General features: G+C 34.6%; 1 pseudogene; it reads left to right on the plus strand.

Moving 5' to 3' along the window:
* Nucleotides 1–1,757: 1,757 nt before the first annotated feature.
* LOC107911035 (uncharacterized) lies at nt 1,758–7,322 on the plus strand (annotated as a pseudogene).

The raw sequence follows: 7,322 nt of genomic DNA on the forward strand, positions 1-7,322 counted from the left end.
GTAAATATTATAATGATATTTTGTGCAAATAACCAACTTACATATTGTATGAAAATGAAGTATAGTTGTTATGCTAGTATGTGTGGTATATATATTTTAAATTATTGTGATTCTGGTAACTTTGTTAGGTATATTGATTAGGTATTGCTTGAATGAGTTAATGAATTGAATTGATGTGTATTTAATTGTAAAGTTGTATATACTTGTGGTACTAATGAGGGTACATCGGTTAGACACATATTAGGTTGATTTTGATGTGTTTTCGCTTGATTAATGTCATTTTGAATTAGTATTATGGTTGGTAATTAAGTTTCATAAGGTCCAAGCAAACTTGAAATGATAAACTTGTGTCCCGTGTAGTTTCAAGGCATGCAAGCCAGGCTGTTACACGGCTTGACACAAGGGCGTGTAAGGTTATTTCGAGGGGTGCACGGCCTGACACATGGACGTGTGGCTTGGACGTATGGCTTCGCCATATGACCCAAGTTAGTGAGTTATACGGGCATGGACACTAGCTGAGACACGACCGTGTGTTCCTATTTCGAATGTCCACATGGCCTGAGACACGGGCGTGTGTCTCAGTCGTGTTAGTCACACGACCTGGCCACACGGCCGTGTGACCCCTACAGTCCAAAATTTTAAAATTTTTCGTAAAATTTTTAGATGTTTTTTTATTTAGTCCTAGATTATTTCTATAGTATTTTTAGGGCCTTAAGGGCTCGATTAATGGACATTATGAATATATTTGAATGAAATTTGATTATGTTTGTATTAATGTATGATTTGAATGATTTACTATTCTGTTTGTTCGATAATACTCTATAACTCTGTTCTAGCAACGGATACGGGTTAGGGGTGTTATATTTAGTGGTATCAGAGGTACAGTTTAGTCGATTCTCGGACTGAATGTAGCGTGTGAAATGTCTAGAATTACATGCCATATAAATCTGCAATAATGTGATGTGTTTGATCCGATCTAACTTTCGTTTTCTTATAGATTGTAAAGATGTCAGAGGGATTTGATCGTGTTGACAATGATAAGGTTAACAGTAACGTACCGACTTCTGATCATGGAACGAGTAGTAATGTTTTGATTCCCCTGGCTCAGGAGCATGAGCTTAAAAATATTTTCTTTGGGTAAATGAACCAGTGGTTCAACGAGTTTATACAAATGAAAAATCTGACTCAATGACCTCCACCCCCAATTGTACCTCCAGTTGCACCTCCACCTTCTCATGTGATTGAACTTAATAGACGTATTCCAATTGAAAAACTTAGAAAGTGTGGTGCTGAATAATTTTGGGGCAAATCAGATGATGATCCTGTTAAAGCTTAGTACTGGCTTCAAAATATTTTAAGGGTTTTTGAAGAAATGGCTTGTTCTCCTGATGACTTTCTTAGATGTGTTGTTTCGTTATTAAAAGAGGAAGCGTATAGTTGGTGGTCTATGATAGTAACTGTGGTACCGATGGAGAAACTTTCCTGGTAATTCTTTCAGATCAAGTTTAAAAAGAAGTATGTCGGGAAAAAATATCTAGACAAAAAAAAGAGAATTTCTTGAGTTACATCAGGGAAATAGATCGGTAGCCGAATACGAGAGAGAATTTGTGTATCATAGTAAATATGCCTGAGAAGTTGTACCTACCGAAGAAGAGATGTGTATCCGGTTTGAAGAAAGCCTGAATGATGAAATTTGAATGATGATCGGAGGTAATGAAATTTGAGAGTTTGTTGTTTTATCCGATCGTGCACAGTAAATGGAAGAAGTGTACAACCGTAAGCGACAACGGGATAAACTGATTCAAGAGTTCCACAATAGAGGTTCTTCCAAGTCATATTTTGCATCACCGGCGAATAAGACTAAAGATGATTTTAGCCGAGCTACTTTAGTGATTGAGCATTCGAACAAAAATAAGATAAGTCAGTAGGATTTCAGAGTACCTACTAAACCAGCTGATAGTGTGGGAAGTGTACGAAATGCTCCGAAGCCCAATTGTAAATGATGTGAGAAATATCATCTTGGCGAGTGTAGAGGTAAATCGGGAACCTGTTTTAGATGTGGGTTGGTTGATCATTTTATTCGTAATTTTCCTAAATTGCCAAAAGAGGATGAAGATTAGAAAGAAAAGCAAATGTCTACCTCTCAGAAAAGTAGACGTCTGAGCCAGAATAGTGCTACCGGGAGCACTCGTACGAGAATGAAAGACTCAGTTCGATGCTTAATAAACAAAACACAAAATCGATACTTAATAGACGAAACTCTTATTGCCATAAATCCGAAGATTTTTTGCCTAATTTTTTTATGAAGTTTTGTCAACTTTTTGTTCTGGTTAAAAGCCAATCGCACTGTGTTCTCCAAGAAAAATCATGTCGTTCTCAGTGTCACGGACCTCACTGTCATAATAAATGATAGCACTAATTCATCCACTCATCTTCAACTAATTTATCTGTCGAGAGAAATTCAAAACATAAAAAATTAACACGAAAAATCAAAACATTATGCAATAAATATAATGCTTCATATAAATATCAACATGGAAAATTAACTTATACATTCAACCCTAACTTCTATTCTTCTGAACTTCTTCAATTTCTACTGCTCCAACTTATGCCACTAGAGGTTGAAATATGGGTCATTTATAGCCTAAGGGGTAGCCATCCCCTCAAAATTTTTTTTCAGAACCCATCTTATATAAATTATTTTTTTCAGAACGCCTAAAAATTTAAATAAAATCCTAAACCTAAACACTTAAAATTAAAAAAAAATAGAAAACCCTAATTCCATAAACCTTGACCCAAAACCTTAACCCTAAACCCTAATTGGCACTAAGAAAACACGAGAAAAAGTGCACCAACATGTAAGTGCTTTATTAAAGCGCGTTGACGTGAGCGCGTTTTACTGGTCATCAGGGAAAAAAGCATTGAGCTGGATGCTCTTTTCTGCATTTCCCCTGAAAACGATGCCAACTCAGTGCGTTTTAGGGAAATCGGTCATTTCTAGTAATTTTTGAGCAAAATGACCCATTTCCGTATTTTTTTTGGAAATGAGCCTTTTCTTGTCATTTAATTGTTAGAGAAGATATTAAATCTTTTATATTTTTAAAAGTTGATGATGTGATATTACACTATTGATACCTATAATCTATATATTTTAAAATCACCCTAATATAATTTATTCCCGCAAAGCAAATGAATGTGATGGAGTTGGACAATTTTGTTACAAAATATATGAAGTTCTGAGTTTGACATTTACTTAATTATGTTTATGTGCACTCCATATGTAAAAGTTTTGAGACTTTCCAAAAAAAATCAAGATATTAAATACTTTCATAATGTTTCACCAAATAGGGAAAAATACAACAATTTGATATATATTATTATGATGATTAAATTATACAGTTTTTGATAAAAAGAATGTACTTTTGCACACGATGAATGTGTTAATTTTTTTATAAATTACGAATAAATTAAAGATATTCAAATTGGTTAACAATTATGAAAATAGAATGGTAGTATTAAGGGGGATTGACCCTTTCGGGAAAAGTTTTCAAAGTGTCGTCCTTAAGGACGCCAATCCGTTCCTTCAACAACGAAAGGTATTGTCTCTCGATGGAGGGTTTTGTCCCTCACTCTGTAGAGTGTCGTGTATAGTTTACGGAGGGGAGCATGTCGAATGTGTACCCCAACAATTGTCTTATATAGTATAGCTCAGGGGTTTGAATCCCACCAAAAGCGAGACGCTTACTCGCCTCTTGGTGGGTGGACGTAAGTCCATGTACAATCTATGAGCCTCCCTTCAGTGAACCATCCATGGCTCTCTGTAGAGTGGAGGACAAACCCCTCCCCTGAAGGACAATAGTTTCCATTGTTGAGGAATCGAGTCGGCGTCCCCAAAGATGACAAGTCGAAGACTTCTTCCAAAAGATCCAATCCCCCATCACTGGGTAGAACTTTATTCTAGCATGCTAGTGCTAATTACAAAAGCTAGTTGCAACATAAGGAATACTTGGTAGGCCATTGTAACTCAATGATGCTTGAATCGGACTGAACTAATTGGTTCAATTGGTTGAAACGAAAATTGACAGGTATATCGATCCGGATAGGATAATGAACTAAATTTTAATCAAATCATTCAAAGCCATCATTGAACCGATTGAATTGATAAAGCCTAAAATCCTTTATATTTTTGGCCCTAACTAAACCTAAAAAAGTAAAAGTTGAAAAGAAATGGCTCAACATATTAAACTTTAAAACCCAACCAAAAATAAATTAATAAATAAATAAAATATAAAAGGATAATAAAACAAAGGGTAAACTATCAAAATAGTCACTTTTCAGGTTACATTTTTGTCACTTATGTTTGAAATATTACATTTTAGTTATTTACGTTATCATGTTGTAACATTTTAGTTACTGAGCGTTAATTGTCGTTAACAGTATAACGATAAGCTGAAGTGGCACGTTAAATCATCATTTGAAACGAATAATTTAGGTTAAATGATACAATTGATCCCTATATTTTTTTTCGTTTTGAGCAATTTCATTTTTTTCTTTTATGTTCTTTGAACTTTTTTTTCCTTTATTTTTCATTCTTTTCTCATTCTCCCTCTGTTTTCGTTCCTTCTTCATTTATTTTAACGTAGTTTTTTTTATGTTTTTCATTTGTTAAAACTAGTCCTTATACTTTTATTTTTTGAATAATTTAATTTTTCTTTTTTATTCCTTTATTTTCTTTTTCTTTTTCTTCTTCCCCTTTATTTTTCTCTCTTCTCATATTCTTCACTGTAGAAACATAATCTTTACCCACCAAATAATCCAAGTCCTTGTTTCTTTCACATGATTCCTAAATTGAATTTCACTGAAAGCCGAATATCAATAATTTTTAATTAAATCTCGATTTGAATAGAACTTAATTTTGAAACTAAAATTGAATCTAACTAATCAATATAGAAAACCATATCCTTAATCAAATCTAAACATAAATTGAATTCTTTATATTCAAAACAAATTTTTTCCGTTTCCAAACTTTTATAGAATCGTGTAGGTTATTCATTTCCTTTTATTTTATTTTTTGACTAATAAAATTAAGCAAACGATAAAATCAATCTAAACCTTCTTGGATATTCCCAAGCAAGCTTAATTGGAAGTCGAACATGGATTAACCTAAGAGAGAAATGGAGCAAGGAACCAAACTGGTTCGGGTAAAGTTGATGGTAAGTTTCACATGGCAGTTGTTTTAGTCAATGATAGTGTAGAGCTCGTTTGAAGAATCCGTGAAACAACGTAGTTTCAAGAGGGCGAGAATGTTGTAGGTAAGATAGATAAGGTGGTTGTAGGGGTTGGTTAGGAGGTTAAAGGAACGAGCTCGAGAAACTTTGTTGACGTTGGATTGTCATAAGTCACGACCAGTGAGGTCTTTGAGTGAGGTGAGCTTGTGGGATAGATCATTGAGAGATTCGAATTGACTCATTAAAGCTATGATGGACGATGAGGTTTTGTAATTGTGAGATAAGAATATGCGAAGCAAGTTTTTTTTTAGCTTTAACTTGCACTTTTTTTTTCATAAACATAAAATTTTTAACAAATAGAAAATATAGAAAAACTACGTTGAAGAGATGGATAAGGGAGGGAAATAAAGGAAGAAACAGATGAGAATGGAAAATAAAGAAAAAAAGTAATAAAGAAAAAAAAGTAAAACAAAATAAAAGAAAAAAATTAAATTGCTTAAAACGAAAAAATATGAGACCAATTATATAATTTAACCTAAAATTTTTGTTTAAAATGATTATTTAACATGCCACATCAGCTTATCGTTATATTGTTAACGACAATTAACAGTTCAATGACTAAAATGTTATAATATGTTAACGTAAGTAACTAAAACGTAACATTTCAAATATAAGTAACTAAAATGTAACCTAAGATAAATAAAAATAACAATTTTAATAGTTTACTCTAAAACAAAATCTAAAGTCAGTAAACTAAAAAATGCATAATTACATAAAATACCTTCAACGTTTAGGGGTTTTTGGTTTCGTGCCATTGACTTTTTTATTGACACTATGAACATTATAATTTTTTCATATGAACTAAGCCTATGTGATGTCATAAATGAAGTCATCCATGTCTTTTTCATTTTTTTCATCTTCCCTTTCTCCCTTCCCCTGTAGCTTGACCGGTGCCTTGAAGTGCTCTGGAATGATCAAACTTGACCCAATAGAATAGTCCTCTCTCTCTTATTTAAACCCCAAACAAGATTTACTCTCAGTTCTTATTTCTACTGTTCATTTTTAAAAATATCTTTCAAAACAAAACCTTTTTTATTTTTTAAATTAAAAATAAGGTGCTGGAAATTGGATTTGCGAAACCTGCATCTCCAAACCTTTTGTTTAGTTTCAAATACTAATCGTTCCATTGAAGATTTTTCCATTCAATGTCGTACAAGGCTTTAGACTCCCGCCACTCAGTAGACGCTTGCGCCTTCCAGCTTCATTCATGAAGAGCTTTCCACCTCCAGCAAGCCCCAGACTCCTCCGATCCCCAACTTACTCCTCCTAAGCTTCCCCCACCAATGGCTTCCATCCTAAGCGTCCTTGCCTCTCTGGTCGTACCACTTCTTTTTCTATTGATCTCTCCAAGCTAACCCTCCTCGACGATGATAACAACAACAACCCTGTATCTGCTAATCCCAAGAGGAGTAGCTTCAGGCTGTTTGCCAGAAAACATCGTCGCCGTGGGTCGAGGTCGGTTCGGGTCGAAGCTCCGATCGGGGCGGGACTCGAAGGTGCTGTTCTGTGGGGGCTTCGGTAGCCTATGGTACGTGTTCGGATTTTTCGGTGGCGATCGAGACGGACTCGATTGGGGAACTGTTTGGCAATGGTGGGGATTCGTATTAGGTCTCGGATGTGAGCGAGACCCGGAATATCAAGAGGGAACGAGGGGATGGTGGGAGTGGAGAGAAGGAGACTTTATGCGGGCAATTTGGGGTTTTTTATGTTCAAGGGAATGAATCTGGGCATGGGAGTGAGCTTGGGAAGAGAGGAAGGGAAAAGAAGAAAGAAAATGGAAAAAATAAAATAAAATTTAAATATGACGTCACATTAAAAGTGCCAATAAAAAAAATCAATGGCATAAAACTAAAAACCCTTAAAAGAGTATTTTATGGAATTATACCATTAAAAAAAAGACACCAATGAAGAATAGTTGAAAGAAGAAGAGAAAATGATGGTATTTCGAGAGAAAGATTGAGAGAAGAGTGAAAAAAAAAGAAAAGAACATAAGAGATACAAAATCGATGGACCTTGAAGAGATAAAGGCAGGTT

The sequence above is a fragment of the Gossypium hirsutum genome, chromosome D11 (genome assembly GCF_007990345.1).
Source record: "Gossypium hirsutum isolate 1008001.06 chromosome D11, Gossypium_hirsutum_v2.1, whole genome shotgun sequence".
NCBI lineage: Eukaryota > Viridiplantae > Streptophyta > Magnoliopsida > Malvales > Malvaceae > Gossypium > Gossypium hirsutum.